At 40.5% G+C, this 25,485-nt stretch overlaps 1 protein-coding gene across 5 annotated transcripts in view; it reads left to right on the forward strand.

Annotated features, from left to right (window-relative positions):
- The window catches only part of RARB (retinoic acid receptor beta), an 876,710-nt gene that overhangs the window by 253,719 nt on the left and 597,506 nt on the right, over nt 1-25,485 (forward strand). The window lies entirely within an intron of this gene.

The raw sequence follows: 25,485 nt of genomic DNA on the forward strand, positions 1-25,485 counted from the left end.
TGTCCCCGTTTCAACTGCTAGTTGCTTTCCTGAGGATTCTGATTGGATCGTTCTAAAAATCCTCTGAAGTAGGGGCACCTGGGTGGCTCAGTCGGTTAAGCGTCTGACTTCAGCTCAGGTCACGATCTCACGGTTCATGGGTTTGAGCCCCACGTCAGTCTCTGTGCTGACGGCTCAGAGCCTGGAGCCTACTTTGGATTCTGTGTCTCCCTCTCTCTCTGCCCCTCCCTCACTCAGCTCTGTCCCTTTGTCTCTCTCAAAAATAAATAAAATATCAAAAAAAAAAAAATGAAAATCCTATGATGTAGGTATTCATTTGACTAATTGAAACATGAGGAAACTGAGGCTCAGAGCATTTGTGGATTTGGCCTGACTTCCAAGCTAATAAGCCAAGGTTTGAACCCACATCTGTGACAACAAATCTTTCTTTAGTTACTGGTGATCCTGTACCCTCAGAGGCCGACAGCTGTGATGTGATCCTCATACTGGGATTCAGCTCAGAGCTGGACACTTCCTGTTGCTCATGAATTCTGCACTTTGGTACTCTCAGTATCATTATTCTAGAATCCACTGCATCTGTTATCTGGTCACACTCAGAACTAAGTATCATTGACAAGATGACAACAATAATCAGAACCTAACAGATGAGGTCGTATAAATGACATCGCTCCTGATGTCTGCTGAAGGCTTATTATGGTGTGCTGGGTACCACACTCGTTGCTTGCATGCATTATGGCATTTAGTTTTCATGACAAACCTGAGGTTGATAAGATTCTCAATCAAGAGATGAGGAAACTGAAGTTAGGAGGTTAGTCATTTCATCCTTTGCTATTTGTTTTTCCCATGAGCTTATTGTTTGGATTCTCACTTGATGTTACTTGGGGGAGAAAAAACTACATTGTGCGCATAGTGTTTTGATGATGATCATCTTCACAGATTTTTGAACATAGATGGGACTCTAATAATAGAGTTAGAATAGCATTAGTGTTTTAAATCAGAAATAAACCAATTCCAGTCATTCCTTATGCATCTGATATTGCGGAGTATTTCCATAAGTGATATTTCTAGATAATTAAAATTTACTCTGTAAGTGCCGAAACTTAAGAAAATTTTGAAGTGTTGTGTAGAGCTGTGTTTCAAAAATAAGTTGTACATATCTATCTAAGGAAGTATTAATGAGGGAGGTAAACATCACATCGGTGCCTTCAACTTCTGAGGGAAGTAAGGATATCAGTCTTCTGACTTCGTTTAATTTTTTTTTTTTATTTTGAGAGAGAGCGCACGAGCGAGCACGAGCACACACACGAGCTGGGGAAGGGCAGAGAAAGAGGGAGAGAGAGAATCCCAAGCAGGCTCTGCAATGTCGGCACAGAGCCTGACTTGGGACTTGATCCCACGAACCAAGAGATCATGATCTGAGCTGAAATCAAGAGTTGGATGCTCAACCACGTGCCCCTCAATCTTCTGATTCTTAATCAGTGTTTTTTATTAGCATAACGTGGGCTTGGCTTGGTTGGCTTTTTGGCATACAAAGTATACTACCCTATTAACCTAAATCCAGAATATTAAAACATTGGTGAGTTCGTGTCATGTGTTGAAGTATTCTCAATATCATGAATAAAGATTAACTTTCATAACTGCCTTTAGAAAGAGCCTCCATGGGAGGGTAAGAGTTTGACTCAGTAGCCATTCCATTCTTTTTTCATATCTCCTCCTTGGTGCTAGTTTCACGGAGGTTACCATTGATGATGGAGTGATGGGACCTAGCCCAGCATAAGCCTCTGAAGGAGAGCCAAAGGGAATCTCCCTATTTTATTCACTACCTCTTCAATCATTGCTGTTAAATAGTGCTGTACCCTCCCAATATCGTTCTCTGTGGAGTCATGTAGGCAAATTAATATATGTATAAACAAATGTACAATAAAATCCCTAAGCCTCAATACGGAAAGAAAATACATGAGAAATTGCAAATAGGTATCGGCACATGTAAAAATCAAAGTTTTCTCCGCCACTGAAAGCCTTTAAAATTTTCAAAAGCATGAAATCTTTGGAGAGGTCGTGAGAGACAACAAGAAGCCATGCTGACGCTCTAGCCAGCACTGTCCAGTGTATTGTTTTGCCCTGATGGAGATGTTCTACGGTGTTTCTGGAGCTTCTACAGCTGCACTATTCAATATGAGAGCCATAGGTCGAGTGTGGCAATTGAATGGCCACTTAAAATGTAGTTAGTGTGACTGATGAAGTGAATTTTACATTTTAATTTTAATTAATCAATTGGGCTGAATTTTCAAAAAAAAATCAAGAATGCACTTATCCATCGGAAATAGCATAAGGATTTTAGGTTAGAATCTGATGAGTATCAGTTGAACTGTTGAAGTTAAAACCCGGTTTTCGTGGTGAGAGGTAGAGTGGCTTGGTGATTCCTGTTCCATGTGCTCTTAATGTTAATTGCTCAGTAAATGATAGCTGTTAAAATTACTAGTAAGTATTATTACTAAAGGTAGTATTTATTCAGTAGTTATGTTGGAACACCTACCACACGTCAGGCACTGTTTTGGGTGTTGGGAAACGCAACAGAGAAGAGATCTGATAACATCCCTACTTTCATGGAGCTTCCGTCCTAGTGAACTATTATTGAATTAAATTCTACTTAGATGATTTAATGAGATGGAAGTTAGCATGTGCTACACTGAGATGTGCAGAGATGACATAGGTTTAGCTTTCTTCTCGTTAGATCTCCTATCCTTCCCTGCCCTACAGGATGGGGAAACATGGACGAGTTTCAATCCGTGTTTCCATCCAGCAGTTGTGACTGAGTCCAATGCACTAATTTCAAGATTTCGGAGAGGGGGGAAAGGCTGGAGATAACTTACACTGAACCGATTGAGGTAAAAATGCAGTGTTAGGTTTTGATCTTTTTGCTCCTAAACTCTAAGATGGTCTAGGAGCGTTTGGATGAGCAATTTAGTGAGTTGGTTGGGGGTGGTGGGGGGCAAGGGAGGGAACGTTGGCGGTCCCTGGAGTATCCCTTTGCTATTCTCCAGGCCCTAACTGACCTCTCCTACAGCGCTGTCTCATGCTACCATGTGTGGTCGGATGACATCTACATGTGGTGGCACTGTTCACCCGGGCTCTTTCAGCTTGGCCAGGGCCCAGCTCATTCCTTGCTGACTTGGCTGTGCCTCTGCTTTCCTTGGTTCCACACCCTCCCTGAGATGGGCTGGGACTCTGGCCACGTGGACCACCTCGCAGCTCTCTGCATCAGGCCACTGTGTTTTCCTTACAGTCACTTCTTCCAGCCTAATCCTTAGGCACAATCTTGGGTAATCTGTACCTCCCCTCTGAGTGTGTGGGAGTTTCAGGCTCCTTTCCAGTCCAGAGGAACCAGGGCTAATTGAGAGCTAAGCTCAGGCTCTCTTTCTGCCCGCCCAGCCTGAGCTGCTCAGGGAGCTTGGGTTCAGCCATGCTCCAAGTGAGAGGGGTTGGGGAGGGAGGCCCTCTCCTTTCATAGTCCTGGGTCTGCCGGCTCCACCCGTGGCTTTCCTATCTATGTGTGTAATAAAAACTTTCTTCCCTGGGCAGAAAAGAATAGAAGAGAGATGAGAGCATAAATGTCTTCACTGCTGCCCTTTTCTCCTCTTCCCATAATCCCCTGGAGTCGTTGCCAGTTAGTAGTTTTAAATGCTCCCCCTTGGCTCAGTCCCAACTCCTCTGTCCCTGGCTCTTAGTAGTCACACCATGCAGGGGGATTTTAGAAACGTGTCAAGGTATTTTGTGGTTGGGGTATCATAACGATAGGGGGACTCTGTGAGTATTTAGTCCAGGGATGTCGAACATCCTTCAAAGCGTGAGAATCCTATCCGGCAACACATAATATCTTGTGTCCGCATGACCTTCAGGTGTCCTTCCAGAAATTCACGTAGATGAGAACACTGTTCAAAATGATCTCAGCCTATGTTACAGCCCCCCCCCCCCTTTACGGGCACCCATATAATAAGTGTTGAATTTTCCAAAAATGTAACAACCAAAGAAAGGGAGAGAATTTTACTTGATTTTGTTAGTAAATTTGCACGCATCACTGAGAGCAATGCTACTCCTGCCATTTCAGTTGCCAATAAAACACACATGTGCGAGTCAGAATTTGTAGCTGTCACATTCCTGATGATATTGCACATAGGTACACACATCTGCCAACCTCATTATATCTTCTAGTGGAATTATACCTGAGCACTTTTCATATGAAAATAGCTATTTCAGCTTTATAATTTACTTTCCTTTTGTTTATCCTTTATGCTAGTGTTAGGGAATTACTAATTTTTTAAAAAATTACATTTGCAGATAGGTTGTATTTTCTATGAATTTAATTTCAGGCCATTTTATAAATGTTTAAGAGTATCTTGGGTTTAACCCTCCCTTCCTTCCATGACCTGGGCCTCATGGCTAAATCATAATGTGTGGAAGAAAGTGATTAGCTTATAAAACATGGAAAAGGGGGATGGTCTTCACCTGTCTTAAGATACTAAAGGACATAAAATTTAATCCTCAGTAGGATAGATGTGATTATAAAAGACATGTGGAAACAGACCGTGCAATAAACCCAAGTGAGAAACCCAAACAATTTCTGATTAATTTCTATGTAGTTTTCATTTTTCGTGATCGTCGCTAATTCCAGTTAGGTTGTGATAGAATTGTTCCGCTACTACTTCTGGTATCATCGTAGATGAATAAAATTATGTGGGAAAGCAATTTGGCTCATAAAATCCCGGGTTATTACAGTGTGCATTCCTATTGATCCGGCAAGCCTTTCCCGAAAATTTAAGCTAAGCCAAGTGAAAAGGGAGAAATCAAAGGTGTCCTTTGCAGTGTAAAAGTAACATAAATAGCAAAGTGAAGCACAGGTGAAAATGCTAATGGATATAAAGCAATAATAGGGAAACAGGCATAGAACAATTAGGCTCTAGAAATATGTTGGTGACCTGACCATTTAGTCACTTGTTTTTCATTTGTTCAACTGGTATTTGCTTAGTACTTGCTAAGGAGAAGCCTTGTCTTAGGTCCTGGGAATATTAGAAAAGGATAGGAGACAAAAGAATAATGCACAGGAGGGTGGGATTTTAAATAATTCACCTCGCATCTTTAGCTGGGTAAAATGTCAGTTCAAAAAGCAATAACCTATAACCTTCTCATTTGAACTCCACTGCTCACCACCTGAGTGTTGCTGGGCAAGTCCCTTCCCCTCCTAGGGCTCAGTTTTCTCATCTGTAAAGTGGAGAGTTCGGCGTTCAAAATTCAGAGGGCTCATGTCATTTGTTGATTCTGTAGATGCCTTAAATAGACCCTTGCTTCTTCAGTCTTGATCATTTCATAGACCGTGGTACCCACGTCATCTTGTATGGCAGAGATGAGGGGCTCTTTGCAAAATATTAGTAGTCAGTATGTCTTTCAATTCATAGCATTTTGCTTGTGGTTATTTTCGATGAGAGTGTTTCCCAACTGAACAATATCATATTTGCGCTACGCCAAGGAGACCGATAGTGTGACTTTGCTAAACCTGAGGGGGACCCGCAAACAACAGACAAACCTTTGGCACCACGGTGTACTTAATGTGTGATTTTACACGAAGCAGTTTTATCTTACAAGTTTCCCTCACCGGGAAAAATGTAAACAGAAATCATGATTCAAGAAACGCAAAATGCACGTCGAGTACCATTCGGTTTAGAACCTCTAGATGGGCCAAATAAGAAGAATCAATGTTTGCCATTTAGAGAACAGGGAAACGTGGGTCTTTTGTGTGCAGAAATTTTGTTCTTTCCTGCCCCCCCCCCCCCATTTTACGCGCCATGCCTTTTCCAGAGCTCTTCCAGTCGTCTTGACTTCACACAGTAGCTACAACAGCTGTGTTAATTAAATAGATATGTCACCGCACCGAGGCCGGTGCCTGCCACCACGCTGGCAGCCAGGAGCCTCCATGCATGGCAGTGAGCTGCTGCAGTCACAGACTGACAGCAAGGACAGGGTGGACCGCGAAGAGAAAAATAATAAACTAGGAACAGAGACTTAGCGCTCATCTGTGTCCATATTAAATATACCATAAAATATTTATGGGATTAAATATGAGTGCACTCTTCTCCCCAGCCTTGGAATATTTGAATATAATTCTAAGAACCATGGGTAAGATCACCTAGAGGGGTGACAAGCTGGTTTTAAGTGCTTGAACTATAAATTGTTTGGTTCTGAACACTGTGCGGTACAGCTCATTGACTCAGGAAATATTTATGGAATGCCCGTGTGTACCTGCCCTGAGTTGGGGCGGGAAATACAGAGGTGAATAAGGTAGAACTTTAAAACGACACAGAACATGTTCAATTCTCATAAATATCATAAATATTTCCAGTGTAGCAAAGATGCTAAATATATTGTGTGCACGTGTCGTTATTCAATATTACTAACCATATGCCCCGCTTCTTGTTCGCAAGAAAATCTTTGTCTTGTGGTGAAGATCAAAGATCCAGAATATGAAAATGATGTCAGATACGTTTTTTAAAAAATCGCACTTCTGCAGTTAATTCTTGCCAGAATTGTGCTTTTTTTTTTTTTTTTTTCCCCCAAAATTGGTCTTGGCTGTTTGTTGATTACTTTGGGATTAATGCCCAAATGGGTTTCGTGGTTTTAGTTAAAGAAATATTAATAGTAGTTAATGTTGTGTCGCTGAAATTTAATTTGTCTTCTTTGGATTCTGCTTGCATAATGCTATTTTTTGTTCTAATTGATTCATAAAGATCATTAAACAAGAGAATAAAAACAATTTGTAGTTAATTTCTGGGAGATTGCAGCGTGTGTGTTTTATGGTTCAAATAACAGATGTTATTTTGGAGAGGCTAAGCAGTCCTGTAACTTCACTGGAAATCAGCATGGTGATTCACACGGCAGTCCTCCCGTTATCTCCTGATAGCTGTGCAGTGAACTCCTGCCCCTTTGCCGAAAACAGTAGAAAAGCAAACCTCAACAATTTTACCTCTCCGTGGGGCTTTATGCTTCAGCCGGGCTGGAGGAACCAAAAGCAGACTATCAAAACCTCATGACTTAAGAACATTCGGAACTCAGCCGTGATCATCTTTCCATTTTCAGCAATCTGAGACTCATTCACAAAATTAAAGGTTTGAAAACAAAATGTCTCTCATCCAAGAAGATTCTAATTTACCCACTCAGCTTTCAGCACTCGGACTGTTACTAGCTTTGAGGAAGTTACTTGACTCAGTTTGGGGGCAACGAGTGGAATATATATTCACTGCACAGAGTGCAGAAGAAGTTATTCAGATAATAAGCCCTTAACAACCTGCTGTTTCTGTTGTGCTGGAACCTGTATCTCATAAGCAACATTTGTGCTTTGAGTTTCCCTGCCCCATTTTTTATTAAAACATTTCGGGGTAAAGACTGACCAACTAGAGCGTACGGAAGGGTCAACAGGATGGAAGTCTAACAGGAAAGTCGTTTAGTGGCTATGAAAGGGGGACCAGCAAAGAAAAAAAGGCCTTAAGAAGGAGAAATGATGTGGTGTGAAAAATGATGACCCCAGAGGGGCAGATGGAATCTTTATCTTAAATACACTCTGCAAGGGGGGTCAGCGAAAGGAGAGGGTTCCTCTGATGTGAGGCTGTTATACTATTCGCTTGCCTTGGGGCAACGTGAGAAATATGTTCCATTTTTAAGACAAGAGACTTATATCCCTCCTGAGGGAATGTATAGCACAGCTAAAGGCCCAGCTTTGAGAGAAAAATATATGGAGAGATTATTTAGGTCTAAATCCTTGTGGAAAATGGAAAAGAATTTCCGAATTTGACTCCACATACTTTGAGACGGGTAAGTTGAAAGTAAGGTAACAGATTTGAATTTTAGCCACACACCTCTCTTTTGGCCCCTTATCCGAGCCCTCCTCCGAAATTAACAAGAATTTTAAGAACTTTTGCTCATTTTCCCCTTAATTATCACCCTTAGTTGCAGTTGGAACTTTCTATAGCAAACATCAGAGAACTTGAGACATGTTCTTTATTTTGGAATGAACTTAACTGAGTTGCTAGATGCAGTTGTTATATGAGAAACCCTTAAGTAAGGCGCTTTTTTTTTTCCCCCAAGTTCGTTTATTTTGAGAGCGAGAGCACAAGCAGGAGAGGGGCAGGCAGGGAAAGAGGGAGAATGCCAAGCAGGCTTCACACTGTCAGCACAAAGCCTGACACGGGGCTCAAACTAAGGAACCCTGAGATCACAACCTGAGCTGAAATCAAGACTGGGGTGCTTAACCGACTGAGCGACCCCAGTGTCCCTTAACTAAGGGGTTTTAAACATCCTAATCACTGAATATCTCACGTCATGCTATCTTCCATAGTTACCATGTATTACCTGTTTCCTACTATATTTTAACTCTATGATTAATACAATTCTACCTTTTTACCATTTGGGATGGTTGAATGTCAGGTCAAAGCCCTTCTCTGAGCTAAGGAGGTATGAGTAGGTGTGGGCATTGGGGTCCTGAAATGGATCTCTTTTAATAAAAGTAAAAAAAACAAACAAAAAACAACAACAATGCAACGTTTCTCAGCCATCTTTCTTCTTCCTGTGTATTGTTTATTTTTTTTTAAGTTACAAAGTATTTCAAATATACTAGGAACTAATAAGAAAAAATCTCAGTCCTTTCTATCAGACTTAAGATAGGTTAAATGAGAAAATGTAGATACTCCATGGGTAGTTCAAGCTTTTTCAATCTCTGTTCCTTCCTTTGCTCTGTAGATAGGTAATCCTAGCCCTGACTGTGTAAGTCTACTTCTAGCTCACATATGAATAAATTATTAATTTATTATGTTATAGTGATAGTTTTCAACCGTGCAGGATGAGCCATCCCGGCAGGACGGCATCCTGAACTTAGGAATGGACGCCAGCCATAAACAGGTGTCAAAGCAGTATCCGTTAAAGTGAGACTCCTATGTTCTAGTGTTCTTCTTCGGTAAATACTCGAGACAGGAATGATTGTGTCCTAGGGAGATCCCCAGCTACTCAGAGCTCCGACATTGCAGCATTCAGCATTCAGCATACACCTAGCACTACATTAGAGTTCCCACTTCCCTGAGTGCTCACCGATTCTGGATTTCACAAGCTACTTTAATGTTCACAAGCCGAGGTGTTTGAAGTATCCCCTTTCCTTGATGGTTTAATAGATACTGTTTTGATGATCAGTGACGCTGAACAGTATTTCATAGGCTTCCCAAACATTCAGATTGTCCCGTCTGTGAATTACTTATTTGCTCTTTTTGTAGGCAGCCATTATTTTTCTTGCGATGAATGCTAGTTCTTTATGAAGTCTATGCAGCGCAAACATAACTGCCCTGTCCACAGTTGGATTTTCAACTTGATCTGCCGCTTATTGTCATTTATGTTTTGCATATCGGTATCCTTGAATTTTTTTGTATGTCATTTTAAAAAATCACGTTTAATCTAACATCCTAAATCTACTCTGTTACACTTGTAAAATTTTAAAGTTTTGTAGTAATTATTTTTAATTCATTTGGTATTTTAGAATACATCAAAGAGGGAATCTAGTGGATTTGCTGTCTTCAAATTTAAGTCAAGTTTAAATATGTATGTAGGTCTTTTCTGCTGCCTGTATTTTGTTCCATTATATCTATTTGTCTAGCTCTGTATTAACACTGCTGTGTACTATTACGTTGTTTCTCTATTACATTTTTTTCTTCGTTAATTTTTGTTCTGTCTCACTCTTAACTCGTCTTCAAAATTTTCTTGTTCTTAGCACTTAACTCTTCCATAGGAATTGGAAATTAATTTGACAAGCATATAAGAAATCCCTGATAGGAGTTTGGTTTGAAACTATATTTATAAACTGAGATATATTGACATCTTTTAATAATAAATCATTTAATCTATAACATAATATACCTTGCCACTTATTTAGGATTTTTTAAAATGTCTATCACAATTATTAAATTTGCTTTATAGAGGTCTTGAGTATTTTTATTACACGGTTTCCTAACTACTTCAAGGCTCGTGTTGCTATTGTGAATGGAGTTACTTTATTTTATTTTTAATTTTTTTTAACTTTTATTCATTTTTGAGAGACAGAGTTGAGTGGGGGAGGGGCAGAGAGAGAGGGAGACAGAATCCAAAGTAGGTTCCAGGCTCTGAGCTGTCAGCCGAGAACCTGACCTGAGGCTCAAACCCACGAACCATGAGATCATGACCTGAGCCACAGTTAGACACTTAACCGACTGAGCCACCCATGTGCCCCTGTGAGTGGAGTTATTTTAAAAGTCACATTTTCTAATTGGCAGTTTCTACTTCATAAGAATGTTATTGTTTGTATACTGGCCTGTAACCAGTATTCTTGATGATTTATCTTATTATTTCTGATTGTCTGCAAATGTTCTTGAATTTCTAAATGGACAGTTCTTAGGGACTAAATATTTGCGTCCCCCAAAATTCATGTGTTGAAATCCTAACCCCCCAAAGTGAGAGTTATAGGTGGTGGGGCTTTGGGGAGACAGGTCAGGAGGTTGGAGCGTTCATGAATGGGATTAGTGCCCTTATAAAAAGGACTCAAAAGCCATCTTGCACATTCTCTAATCTTACTGTTGCTTATTCTTGCATTTTATTAATTTCTCCTTTCACTTACTTTCTTTGGGTTTATACTCTGATTTTTTTTTCCCTCAGTTTTTGAGCTGAAAAACCATCTCATTGAATTTTTAGTGTTTCTTATTTCTTTGATATACATTTAAAGCTGCCAATTTGACTCTGAATCGCCCATAAATTATTACATGTAGTAGTTTAGTTCTTACGGAGGTGAAACTTCTAGTGTGATGCATTGTTGGGTTTATAAAACTTAACTGTATCTTAAAATGCTGGAACATAAGGATTTCTTTACTCTTTCTGTTATTTATTGCCATTGACAACATTTCTAATATAATTGAATTGAGTGCTAAATTTATTGCACTGTATACTCTTGACATAAGGGTATTTGTGGAAACTTTGCAGCCTGTTCAGCATAAATTTCTAAAATATTCTGTGTGTATATATTTTACATATATACTCCGAATATTTGGATTTTCTAAATGTTAGGTGTAATGTTTTATATATATATACCTCATATCTTTTTAATTGAGTTATTAGATCTTCCTTATTCTTTGAATTTAAATAAATGCATAGATGTTCTAAATTACTTGAATCTGATCAGTGAATGATTTCTAATTATGTAGTGATTTTTTGTTGTTGGAAGTTTTAACTTAACAGTATTTCTTTTTTGTCCAACATCAGGATAGTTACTTAAATGTTCTTTTGTTCTTCATGTGCCCTTTAATTCTAGAGCTATTACTTGATTTTTTTCAAACTCATATAGTGTTTTTTTTCTTAGTCACTTGTTCTTTGAGAATGTTTTTCAATCTTCATTTTTTAGCTTTTCGAGAATTATAAACATCCTTACAAGTGCTCATAGATTATTTTAGGTGGTTGGGTACTAATTCTCCCTATGGTTGCCCTCAGTTGACTTTTATCGGGGTTCGTGTTCTTCTGATTTGTGACTTTGGGTATGTCTTTGGAGTATTGTGGACTCTGGGGCCCCAGGAGTTTTGAATCATAGAAAAGATCTTGAATTTGTTAACGTGGGATCTTAGACCACTAAGTTGAAGCCCTGTGTGCATGTGACACAATTACAGTGTTGGTGGGGTTTGTGGAAGATTTTTTTGGTCACCACTGAGGTCCCTGGCTGAAAGTAACTGTCCTTTCTGCATTTAAAAATAGTTGTTACAATACTCTTTTTTGTGTTCAGCACAGCCATTTGAAAGCTTAAGCTCTAATGGGCCTGAGGTCACATGTCTGTTTCTTGGCTTTTACTTCACAGAGTTCTATCTAGTTCAATGACCTTGTTGTTTCTACAGTCTTTTGGGGATGATTAGGATTAGGTTTACATTTCTTCTTGACTTCTGTCTTCCCGAGGGTTTGTCTCTCTCTCTCTCTTTTTTCTAAAGTTTACTTCTTGATTTTGAGAGAGAGAGCGAGCAAGCGAGCTGGGGAGGGGCAGAGGGAGAGAGAGAATCCCAAGTACTGACAAGTGCAGAGCCCAATGCAGGGCTCAATCTCAAGAACTGCGTGATCATGACCCGGGCTGAAATCAAGAGTCAGATGCTTAACCTACTGAGCCACCCAGGTGCCCCCAGAAGGTTTCTCTTTTTATCCTTCTTAGAAACTCATCTAGTTTTCACATGCCTTTGTAAATTAGTTTGAAGTCCTAACATTCCTTCAAAAAATTACTGCAAATTTGTGAAAACTCGATTGGCATTGATTCCATACCATACTCTTAGAGTAATATTTATATATACTGACTACATGCTGGGTATCTTGTTAGGAGCTTCTGTGTGTCTGATTCTATTGTGCTGTAAAGGTCACCTGTGATTATTACCCTTACCCTGCAAATGAGAGATCTTGGATTCAACTTGTGCATAACAACAGAGCCCTAACCATCCCAACAGGAACGGAGCTTTGTCAGTCAAACTAAAACGTGCATAGCACTTTCCTGGATGGCATCAAGTTTCTTTGTATCTTCCGTATCTGTTACGTTGATAAATAACCTTGAATTTGATTCAGAATGATAGACGAGAGATCGAAGTCATTTGTATATTCTTTGAATATTCATTTCCTGGTGTGAAATTAGAGATGGCTTGGATTATACCTTATGTAGCATGCATAAATGTCTCCGAAAGCCTTTCCCACCCTATACTTCTGTATAAAAGTGATCTATTTCCATGAGGCAACAGATTCTGTTAGTTCAAGGGGTGCGTGGGTGACTCAGTCGGTTGAGCATCTGACGCTTGATTTCGGCCCAGGTCATGATCACACGGTTGTGAGCTGGATTCCTGCACGCATCTCTGCCCTGACAGTGCTGAGCCTGCTCGAGATTCTCTCCCCCTGTCTTTGCCCCTCCCCAACTTGTGCATGTGCTTTCTCTCTCTTTGTCAATAAAAGAAAAAAAAAAGGATGCTGCTACCGTTCAGGACGGTAGTAAAGGCATCTTCTCCTCACTTACAGCCCACAACCCGTGATGGTTGTGCTATAAGGCATTTCTGGTTAAGGAATCAAAGCCTACAGATGTGTATCTGCTTTAATATGTTCTGGTCAGCAGCTGATGAAATCAAATGGTCAACCTAGGCAGAGAAGAAAGAAAGATGGGCATTGGCTGGACGGTAGCATGTAAATCAAGGACCAGTAAAAATGGTGTAATGAGGGTGCTAGAACTCGGTTCTGGTCGTGTGCATTCGTGGTATAATTTAGACTTGCGTAAGCACAGAAGGACTTTGCTGGCTCCTATAGTTAAGCTCTCTGAGGGATAGATTGGGCTTTGATCAGGGCACGGTGTCTCTCTCCTTCACTTGCATCTGTCATGTGAACTTTAATTTCAGGTATATTCTCTCAAGTAGCAAAGATGGTCCTAGACAGCCCCAGTGTTAATACTACTGTATAGCCTCTGATGTGAGGAAAAAACAGGGAAGAGAAGAGACAGATCCCTATTTTTCCCCACCAACAGCCACATCAATCCAAGAAAATACTTTGACTAGCTCTGCTCTTCTTGAATCTTAAACTCACTCCTGATAGCTGCCTGTAGGCGAAAGAGTCTGCCTTGGCCAGAGTCACACACCCGGTTTGGTGGCTATGACTTCAAACACTAGAATGACAGATGGGTGATTAATGTAAGGAAAAAAGATGTCCTATTTCTAGAAGAGAGGATGCCGAGAAGTCAAAACAGATCTTAACCACAAAATTTCTACCTTGTAGATGGGTGCAATGACTGAGGAATTCTGGCACTTTCATGAATCTAAAGTACCTGGTACTTCACTTAATTTTAATACGTAAGTGTTATATTGACCCCATCGAATCTCGATGCAAAGTAATACAGGTGTTTCATAGACCTTACAGATTCGGGGGGTGGCGGGGGTGGGGGGAAGAGGCAGGTCCAATAATGCCACGGGTACTCTCCTGATTCCTTTATGTACTAAATTAATTATGGACCACAGTTATTTTAGCTCATTTCTCTTCATTTAAGAGGAAGATCTTCTTTATTTTGGCAGTTTTATCTGTTGTTGGAGTTTCTTAACCCCATGGAAATCTTAAGTTCTCCCTTGAATTGCAAGGCTGGTTTTTGAAAGTCAAATTACCCCTGACTTTAAAATAACTTTGTTTTTTTAAACCAGTGAATGCAATTTTGCAGTTTATATCCTTGGATTTTATTAAAATTAAAAACCTCTCCCTGAAAAGCAATGTCGAGAGAGTAAGAGAGGCCACAGACTGCGAGAGAATATTCGCAAGAGTCACATCTGATAAAGAACTGTTACTCGGAATATACGAAGAACACTTGTAATGCAACAATAAGGAAATTAACAAATCAATTAAAAATGGACTAGGGGGTGCCTGGATGCCTCACTCAGTTAAGCATATGACTTGAGCTTAGGTCCTGATCTCACAGTACGTGGGTTCAAGCCCCATGTCAGCATCTGTGCGGACAGCTCAGAGCCTGGAGCCTGCTTCAGATTCTGTCTCTCTCTCTGTCTGTCTGTCTCTCTCTCTCTCTCAAAAATAAACATTAAAAACAAGAACTAGGGGCGCCTGGGTGGCGCAGTCGGTTAAGCGTCCGACTTCAGCCAGGTCACGATCTCACGGTCTGTGAGTTCGAGCCCCGCGTCGGGCTCTGGGCTGATGGCTCAGAGCCTGGAGCCTGTTTCCGATTCTGTGTCTCCCTCTATCTCTGCCCCTCCCCCGTTCATGCTCTGTCTCTCTCTGTCCCAAAAATAAATAAACGTTGAAAAAAAAAAAAAAAAACAAGAACTAAAGACCTTAGCAGACACATTACCAAAGAAGATATTTACAGATAGCAAATAAGCATATGGAAAAAATGGTTGCATATCCTATGTCATCAGGAAACGCAAATTTAACAATGACATGCCGCTGAACACTAGAATGGTGAAAATCCAAAACTCTGACAACACCTGTAAGAGGAACTCTGATTCGTTGCTGGTGAGAAGGTAAAATTCTATTCTCTTGAACTCTGGAGTCGAGTTTATAATAGTATAGCAGGACTACAGGGGTGTGTGTGCACACGCGTGGACGTGCAGACATACATATATGCATTTGTTCACTGCAAGTATTGAGACAGAAAATTTGGGGCATAGAGTAATCATTTCAGTTACATGTAATTTACGCACTGAAGTTGATAAACTCGAGGAAATGAGTAGAATTTAGTCACTCTCCACAAACATGGACTCGAGCCATGAAAGAAAAAAGGATGTTTACAGACATCTTCTAAAGCTTCAGTAACAACATTATTTAGTGTTTTGTCTAATGCTTAGAAATTCATGAGGACGAGGCAGGAGAGAGACAAATGAGGGGTAAGTTAATCATGTTAAGGGAATGCCAGTTTTTCTACGAACACTGCTAAAAACAAACAAAAACAGGCAAGTCTTAACGTGTTTCTAACCACAATATGTACTACAAAACCCGCTGTGGTTTTTGATTTCTAAAGGAAACACTTGCCAAGCATTAGCATTTCTTAGCAGTGGCCATGTTTCAAGAATGTGAAGACATTCCATCCAGAATTCCCATTTATTCAAAGGAACAAATGTCTTTCATAAGAGGTTTTGGTATGTCCTCAAACCACGCAGAAGAGTAATACGGATATTTTTGCCTTCACTTCCAAGTGTCCCTTCTCCCCCAGGGGGGACAAAACGGGAGTGGTAGGAGAGATGGCCTTTACACGTTGATGTTGGCAAGCACCTCAGTGATAGACTGCAGGTCTGACCTCCTCGACTGAGCAGAAAGATCAGCTATTAGCCAAGCATCTCAGTTTATATCCCCAATTTTTGGTTCTTCCTCCCCATTGTACTGAGATGAAATCAACTCAGATGGGTTTGTTTGCCTGACTTGAGTAACACGGATAAACGTTGTTCCTTCTCATGTGTTGTGAATGCAAATGATGTGGACGATGTCATTTTGTATCTCACATTTTCTTGTATTTCTTTTGATTCCGGAAAGGTGTTCATTAGATCCTATTATTACTGTCCAAACATGAGCTTCGTGGGGCGGTGAATTTAGGGAAGGAGTTTCAGTTTAACCTGGGGCTTGTGAAGTTGAAGTGTAAAATCCGCTTTATACAGGGTAGTGTTCTCTCTTTATTGGAATCCCTCCCGACTGTCGTTGTGGCAGGGTGCAGTGGCACTGAGCAGATGGCCTAGTTCCCACCTGCAGTAGGCTTCCTGTCTGCTTTGGGAAACAGACAAGATAAAACGTATGTCACTGTGAAACCTAGAACTTTCTCCTCGTGAGATGTTCACACGTTCCCTCCCCAGTGCTTAGAGTACCTGACACAAAGCACTCATGAAACCAGGCGAGGATCATCCTGCAACCATATGCTGGGCATTGTTCAGACTAAGATGCTTTTTAGAGTGTAATTCACTAGGTCTAGGGTTTATGTATCTTCTTTTTTGGGATAACAATTTTTAGAGTATAAGGCTTACCACAAAAAAGGATAGTTTTGAAAATAAGCAGAAAGTCACTTAATATTTGGACATAGGAGCTCTGGGAGGCTCAGTCGGTGAAGTGTCCAACTCTTGGTTTTGGCTCAGGTCGTGATCTCATGGGCTCTGTGCAGGCAGTGTGGAGCCTGCTTGGAATTCTCTCTATCTCCCTCTCTCTCTTGCCCTTCCCCCTTTACGCTGTCTCTGTCGGAATAAATACATAAACTTAGAAAACCTGCCCCAATATTTATCAGCTGTTTGTGCTACATATATATTTGCATGTTTGTAAATAGAAATGTGTATATGAAGTACCTGCAAAATGAGACAAAATGGCATTGTATATGAAATACGTATGTAAATTGAGACTGTGCATTCTGCATTTTGTTTTACATATTGGCTCCACCATTTATCAGTTTAGGATCAGACAAGTAACTTGCAATGCCTTGGTTTCACCCATAATATGGGAGCAATGACAATATCTGTCTCCCAGTTGTTGGGAAAGTCAGTTGTGTTTATATATAAAATGCTTGGAAAAAACCCAGTTCCTGGTTACTGTTGCATAAGTATCTGCTATGATTATGCTTACGATGACTTTACAGTAGTTAAAGATGCTTGTGTATGAACTTGCTGTGCTGTATCCTTTGAATTGATGTAATGCAGTTTAGCTATTCAGTTTTTGGGCATTCAGTCATTTCTGATTTTTCTCTATTCTATAAAATGTCGTGATGGCCATCCTTGAGGTCCCTCCTCACAGTCTTTGCTTAGCTTTGCTCCTCTTTGTTTTAGGACTTAGCTTGAATTATTCTAAGGATAAAAGACTAATGTAAGAAAATTAAAAACACGCTATTGAAATGAAGCTTATTAGGATTAATTACAGGGTGTTTCATTTGGGAAGGAAAACAGAACAGATCTGAGATACAACCAGACCAGTGTGGCAGGGAACGCTCGGCATATCAGTGGACCTGAGGCTGAGGTCAAGTGACGATAGCTCTGAAATTACAAAATGAAGTCTGTTAACCAAAGGAAGGGGTGGTCTTCGTTCTCGTCTCTCCTTTAGTCCAGAATATATTAGCACTGGTATACGTTTTTGCCAGTTCCATAGATACTGCATATATTAATGTTTTACGTATTTGCTGAAAGTTTTCATTGCTTAGAACTACTGGCCACATTAATATGTCCAACATTTATTAGGTACTGGCTGTATATTAGGCACTCCTGGAAGCAGAAAAGACGGAGATCTTTCCTTGAAGGGATTCGTAATGAGTTAAAATAAGATCTGTCTAGAATAAGGGTATTAACTAAACAACGTCTTATGAGACCAGGGAGTAAGGAACTATGCCTTGCCTGGTGGGGGGTAGAGATGAAAGGTGTATAGATGAAGACCATGGAAAAGGTTCCAGATGTTTACCATGTTTTCACTGATGGGATAGGACAGGACCCATAGGACCTAGTAGGACCTATGTAGTAGGGAGAGGGTATGGTTTGGCAGCAATTTCCCGCTACCTTCTGGCCATGAAATCTATGTGAGAAATGAGATGGGTCTCCTCTCAACCTGGAGACTACGCATGGCGGCTGAGGGTAGATTTGGCTGTGATGACAAACTCCAAATCTCAGCGGAGCCTATGAAAAGTTTCTTTTTGTCCCTTGCACAGTCTAATGCGAGTTCCTCCACCACGCTTTCGGTCTTACGATGCCACCGTTTCAAGACCTCGCAACAGTAGTGACGAAAGAGTATGAAGGCTGCATAGGTTGTTGAAGCCAGAGCTCTGTGTGATGACATCTGTCACAACCATCTTATTGGCCAGAATGCAGTCACTTGCCCCAGCCTCACAGCAGGAGCCCATAGAACATACTTTTTTCTGTATGCCTCTCCCCACCCCCCCTCCCCAAACTAGACTTTAGTGAAAATATAGTATCGTCGCTTGTGCTTTGTGGCATTTAGATTCTCATGAAACTGTTGTGCTTCCACTGGCTCTCAGCAGCTAGCCTTTCCCACATGTGGAGACATAAGAGAGGAGACAAGTGAAAAGCTTAAGTAGTTGACGTAGAAGTTTTATGTTATTATCTGTGAACATCAACTACTGAGTAGTAGTTTTTACGGTCTGCTAAAACACGATTTTATCACTGATTTTTCAAACAGGCAACAATGCAGTTTTGTATATTTGGTTATTTCCCATTGTAATTCTTCACTCCTGTTCTTCTCAGCAGCTTTCTCTGTTCAGCCAGTGAAAACTCCATTGGTCACTGAGGTCAGAATCTTGGAGACTATCCTGATTCCTTTCTATTTTCTCATCCCCTTTCTCAAATCCCTAAGCAAACTCTGGTCCTACTTGCATAATCTGATCATCAAGCCGCTTCTCCCTGCCTCTGTTGCTATCAATGAGTCAACGAGTCCCTACTACCAGACCTCCAGCATTTTTGAAAGAGTCTCCATTCTCTATTATCGCCAAGCCCGGTGCTCTAACACATCGTTTCACTGTGCGGGTCAGGAATTCCGGTGCACCTTAGCTGGTGGCTCTGCCAGAGTCTCTTAGGTCACAGTCAAGTTGTCAACCAGGATTGTAAGTGTTATGTGGGGCAGGAGTATTGGCTTTCAGATGGACTTGAATTGCTGGCAAGTTAGCGCAAGCTAGCTGAGAAAGTTCCTGCTACATCGGTCTCTCTAACGGGCCTCATAGAGGTGCTCTGCCATGTGTTACAAGGAAATGATACAAGAGAGGAATAAAACAGAAGCCACGGTGTCTTTTATAACCCGGCCTTGGAAGTCGCACATTGTTTTCTCCACAATGTCTTTTTGTTTACATGGCTCGGCCCACTTCATTGTCAGGGAGCCACCCAAGAACTTGAATATCGGGAGGCAGGAAACCCTGGCGCCATCATGAAGCTTGGCCACGATGCTCTCTGAGGTCCATTCTCTTTCTAACAGTGAGGACTTTTTTTTTAATATGTAAATCAGATTATGTCCTATGTCTATTAAAAACTGCTCAGTGGTTTCCAGTTTCATTTAGTAGAAAAGTCAAGGTTCTAGAAAGTCTACGTGTTATGTAGCCCATTACTAACTCTCTGACTTGATCTCTCTCTTTTCCTTTTGCTCGTTTACTGTGAGTGCTCTAGCTTCCTTGCTGTTCCTGGAACAGGAAAATGGTAATCCCACCTCAGGGCTTTTGCACTCCGTTTATCCTTTACCTGAAATTGTCTTCATCTGGACATCCAAAGAGTTCATGCCCATATTTCCTTTGGGTCTCTACTCCAGTGTTAAGAGAAAAGCCTTTCGTGCCCACCTTATGAACTAGTCTTCCTTCAGCATACTCTCTGCTTTCACTTCACTCTACTTCATTTGTATTCATAGCATTGATATTTTAGTTCGTGTACCTCTTTAAAGTCAACCAAACTTGATGAAAACAAACCTTTTGTCTGTTTTGTACTCACCCTATCACAACGCTTGTAAGTATACCTGGGATGCTGTAGTTTGAGCCATAAGAAATTGCCACATGATGCATTTTGTGTTCGTTTAAGTGGATAAAATCTTGACTCCAGGCTTTCATCTAAGGAAAACCAAATATTTTACAACGTGAATGGCTGTGGGGCTGCAATTTTGATGTTCTTGCGGTTGAAAAAACTTTTTAAAAAACACCTTTTTGGCATTCTCTTCTGGTTTCCAGTTAGGAAACACAAAGTGTGTGTTGCACAAGATTTTGGAAATAGGATGGGGCCTCTGGGTGTCTCAGTTAAGTGTCTGACTTGGGCTCAGGTCATGATCTCCCAGTTCACAAGTTCAAGCCCCATGTCAGGGTCTGTGCAGGCAGCTCAGAGCCTGGAGCCTGCTTTGGATTCTGTGTATCCCCCCCACTCTGTCCCCCCGCAATTCGTGCTCTCACTCTGTCTCTCAAAAATGAATAAATGTTAAAAAAAAAAATTGGAAAGAGCACATTTCTTAAAAAAAAAAAAAAAAGGACTTTGGAAGTAGGGTATTTGAAGGTAAAAATACTTTTATTTTTTAAATGACAAATACAAAATTAATATGCAAAAGTCATTTGTTTTCCTATATATCAATGAGCAATAAAGAAGTAGAAATAGAAATTAAAAACACAATACCATTTATTGAAGAGACTGCATTGTCCCCATTCTATCTTTTTTGCCTCTTTTGTCATAGATTAAGTGGTCATATAAAGTCTGAGTTTATTTCTGGGCTCTCTCTTTTGCTTCATTGAGCAATGTTTCTATTTTTGTGACAGTTCCATACTGTTTAGATTACTACACCTTTGTGGTATATCTTGGAATCTATAAAATAAATGGTGCTGGGAAAACTGGACAGCAACATGTAAAAAAAATGAAACTGAAACCATTTCTTACACACAAAAATAAACTCAAAATAGATTAAAGACCTAAAAGGTGAGACCTGAAACTATAAAAGTCCTAGAAGAGTACATAAGCAGTAATCTCTTTGACATCAGCCATAGCAATATTTTTCTCCATATGTCTCCTCAGGGAAAAGAAACAAAAGCAAAAATAAACTATTGGGAATACATCACAATAAGAAGCTTTTGCCCAGCAAAAGTAACCAACAAAGCCAAAAGGCAACCTACTAAATGGGAGAAGATATTTACAAATGATATATCTGATACATACATTTACAAATTATATAAAGAACGTACACAGCTCACACACACACACAAAATAATCTGATTCAGGAAAAAAGACACAGAGGACTTAAATAGACACTGTTCCAAGGAAGACCTACAGATGACCAACAGACACCTGAAAAGATGTTCAAATAAGTGATGGGGATTAAGGAGGGTACTTGTGATGAGCACTGAGTGTTGCATGTAAGTGTTGAATCCCTAAATATTACCCCTGAAATGTATTATACTCTGTTAACTAAAAAAGGTTTAAATGAAAACTTAGAAAAATGGTCCACTAGGGAAATGCACACCAAAGCCATCATGAGATGTCACCTTACACCTGCCAGGATGACTAAACTCCAAAAGACAACTGGTGTTGGCAAGCATGTGGATAAAAAGGAATCCTTGTGTGCTGTTGGTGGGAATGTAAATTGGTGCATCCACTATGGAAAACAGTATGGAGGTTCCTTAAAAAATTAAGAGAAATACCTTACTGTCACCCTTAGTAATTCCGCTACTGGGTATTTCTACTACTGTTTACCCTCAGAAATGAAAACATTAATTTGAAAAGATATCTGCTCCCCTCTCTTGACTGCAGCATTATTTACAGTAGCCATACTATGGAAACAGCCCAAGTGTCCAATAGATAAATGGATAAAGACGTGTGTGTGTGTGTGTGTGTGTGTGTGAGAGAGAGAGAGAGAGAGAGAGACAGAGAGAGAGAGAGAGAGAGAGAGAGAGAGAGAGAGAGAGATGGAATATTACATGGCCGTCAAAAGGATGGGATTTTTTTGACACGTGCAACAGCATGCATAGACTCACAGGGTATTACACGCAGTAAAATAAGTCAGAAAGACGAATATATGTTTTCACTGATGTTTCTACAGAGACAAACGAACAAGGAAAGAGGCAAATCGATTGTATAAACGCAGAGAACAAATTGATGTTCACTAAAGGGAGAGGAGTGGGGGAATGGACAAAATGGGTCAGTGGGAATGGGGGATACAAGCTTCCAGTTATGGAATGTATGAGTCCCAGGAATAAAAGGCACAGCAGAAGGGACTTAGCCAATCATACTGTGACAGCATCACATGGTGACAGATGGTAGCTGCACCGGTGGTGGGTATAGTATAACATACAGAGTTTTGGGGTCACTACGTTGTACACCTGAAGCCATCCCGTTTCAACTACAATAAAACCTAACGAAAAAAACTTAAACCCACGACACCATTTATATTAGCACCCCTGAAAGAAATTTGTAGGTATAAAAATAGCAGTATATATAGGATCACTATGAGGAAAGTGGCAAAACTGAATAAAATCAGAGATGTAACTGAGTGGAGAGAGATTCTTTGTTTGTGGTCAGGAAGACTCAATATTGGCAAGATGTCTGCTCTTGCCCAAAGATTGAACACAATTCTAATCGATATCCCAGTGAGTTGTGTAGATATTGACTCACTGATTTTAAGGTATATATGAAGAGGTAAAAGACTGGCCAGAATAGCCCACACAGTATTAAGAAGAACAAAGTTGGCTGCCTGATGGTACCCAACTTCAGGGTCTACTCTAAGGTAAAGCTACGGTAATCAAGACAGCGTGCTATTGATGCAAACATAGGCCAATCAGTGGAACAGAATAGGGGGCCCAGAAATATACCCTCCTGAATTAACTGATCTTTGGCAAAGGAACAAAGTGCAATGTAATGGAGCAAAGATGGTCTTTTCAACAAATGGTTCTGGAACAACTGGATCTTGACCTAAAAAAAAAAAAAAAATCCAGATGCCAGACGCCTGGGTGGCTCAGTCAGTTAAGTTTTTGACTCTTGATCTCGGCTCAGGTCACGATCTCACGGTTTGTGTGTTTGAGCCCCGTGCTGGGCTCTGTTGACAGCTTGCAGCCTCTTTGGGATTGTACCTCTCTCTCTCCCCGTCTGCATCTGTGCAACTCCAAAGGTATGACATAAATGTAGCAATACTTAAGACATCTGCAATAAAGCAAAAGAGCATGGGACCTGACTCTTTTGATTGTTACATAAAGGAAGGCAAAGGAAATTAAAATATTTGCTCCTTTGATCTTATCCACATCAGTGGAAGTTACTGAGGGGTACCCGATGAATAAAGGATGCCATTCTAAATGTGGGGCTCAATGCTAGTTGCTGAAACCACACTGGTATTTCTCTGAAAACAGTGCATGCACTTGTTAGAAGATAAAATTATGGGAGGGAGGGCGTCTAGGGGGCTCAGTTGAGTGTTCAACTCTTGACTTGAGCTCAGGTCGTGATCTTGGGGTTTGTGGGTTCGGGCCCCAAGTCAGGCTCTGTCCTGGCAGCGCAGAGCCTGCTTGGGGTTCTCTGCCCCTCCCCTGTTTGCCCTCTCGCTTCTTCTCGTTCAAAATAAATGAGCTTGAAAAACAAATCTTGTAAAAAAAATAAATAAATAAAAATATGGGGGGGGAAACTTTAAAAAGTTCTGATAAGTGCTGGTTTATCAAGTCTAAAGTGTCCACTGCACAATAAATAGGGGATCCTAAAAAGTAATTTATCTCTTTGGTTTAGGACTTGAAAATGCTTAATCTTCATTTCTGCTGCTAACACTTTAAGCCCTGAGAGGCTCTATACTCTGTGTTCCATGACTGTGGTACAGAATGGTCTGGAATTAAGGGTAGATGACCATGCTGACTGTGCTGTGCTGAACTCACAACGTTTCCCTGGATCTGTTAAGATAGGAAAATCGTGTAAGTCCTTAATACAGCTTTTGGTGTGTAAAATGCTCTGTTTTCTTTTTATTTCAATCTTGAAACTTTTACATAGGAACTTGTATCTGTAACTCTTGTAATAGGTAACCTAGACACTGATACCTTGACCCACGTGCTGAAATATGGCTCGTGAAAGTTTTTGGTTTGGCTAGTACAGAGTTTTTAAAAAGTGTGAATTTGAGTGCCTTTGGACAGGCAGGGGACACCTTAGTATTTTTTTTTTTTTTTAACACATCCTATCATCCTCTGTGACTGTGTTACTTTTAGGTAGGAACCAACGTTGCGTAGCCCTGACCCATCCATTTATGCCTACATACTAGACCACTGCTAAAGAGTCGTATCCCTGTTGGTTCATTTTTCCGTGGGGGCTTGGCCTCTCAAGTCCTAGTGTCTTAGCAGCTCCTAACTCTGGTTCCATTTGGAGGGTGGCAAAAGGAGTCTGAGTAGCTGTCTTCTTATCTTTCAGCTCCTCAAGGGCGCTGCTGCAGACCCTTGGAACGGCTGGAGCAGAAAATTAATGCAGAATATTGGGCTTGCCTCAGTGAGGCTCCTTCTTAGTTCTCCAGTCCTGCGTGCCCTGGTACTTCTCTAATGCTTTGAAACATAGGGTGGTGATCACGATCATCGTTATCACTATTTTATCCGAGTTTTCGAGAACTTATTCAACCAACAATTTGGTTCGTTCCAAATAAGTCCGCCATTCCTAGAAGCAGCCAACTGTCTCTCTAACCCTGTCTGATTCACACATTTATTACCAGCCTATCTTCAAGGCATTTGATATGGACACTCCCAATTTAATGTAGCCAATCGTAAGTAGTTTGGTCATGTGAACAATGGTCTCCCTCCTTTCTATGCTTTCTAAATTCTTGTCAATTTTAGACTTTCAGTATATGGAAGTTTTACTAGTAAAAGATACTACAGTTAAATCTTAATTGCAGTAAGTACTACCTTCTTTGGTTTTAATTTGTCAAGAGAGACTATTACTAGGAATCCTGAATTCGCCTCAGAATTCAAAGCAATGAAGTCAAATGTGTTCGCCTAAAGAAGCAATGTCACCTGTGAGAAAGTCCTGATACATGAAGACCAGATACAGGCTTTGCCACAATCTCTTGGTGTCCTTGAGCAAATCACTTAGCTCTGGGTGTATCAGACTAACTAAAAATATCTCCAAATTTCTTTGCCTCTAAGAAGAGAAAGAAAGACCATGGGTGTGAGAGTGAGGGATAGAAAGACAGAAGATCTTTATCTACTTGGTTCAGTAGTTTTGTGACTGAGTTAATTGAGTAGTTCTTAGAAAATAATCATTCATATATTTCATCACATTGAAAATATGCTAATTATTTACATCTACAATTCTACGTAAACCAGTTGTCACCTTCAGTTTTTCTTCTCTTACCCTACAATTTTCCTCACACATAAAAATGGGTAGCTGTTAACAGCATAAAAACTTAAATACCATGGCTCCAGCGACCAGCTCCAACTTCAGAGTTGAGATCTCTGGTTCCAGGTCATCCCCTTAAAAGTATGGGTGACTAGGGTGCCTGGGTGGC

The sequence above is a fragment of the Leopardus geoffroyi genome, chromosome C2 (genome assembly GCF_018350155.1).
Source record: "Leopardus geoffroyi isolate Oge1 chromosome C2, O.geoffroyi_Oge1_pat1.0, whole genome shotgun sequence".
Lineage (NCBI taxonomy): Eukaryota > Metazoa > Chordata > Mammalia > Carnivora > Felidae > Leopardus > Leopardus geoffroyi.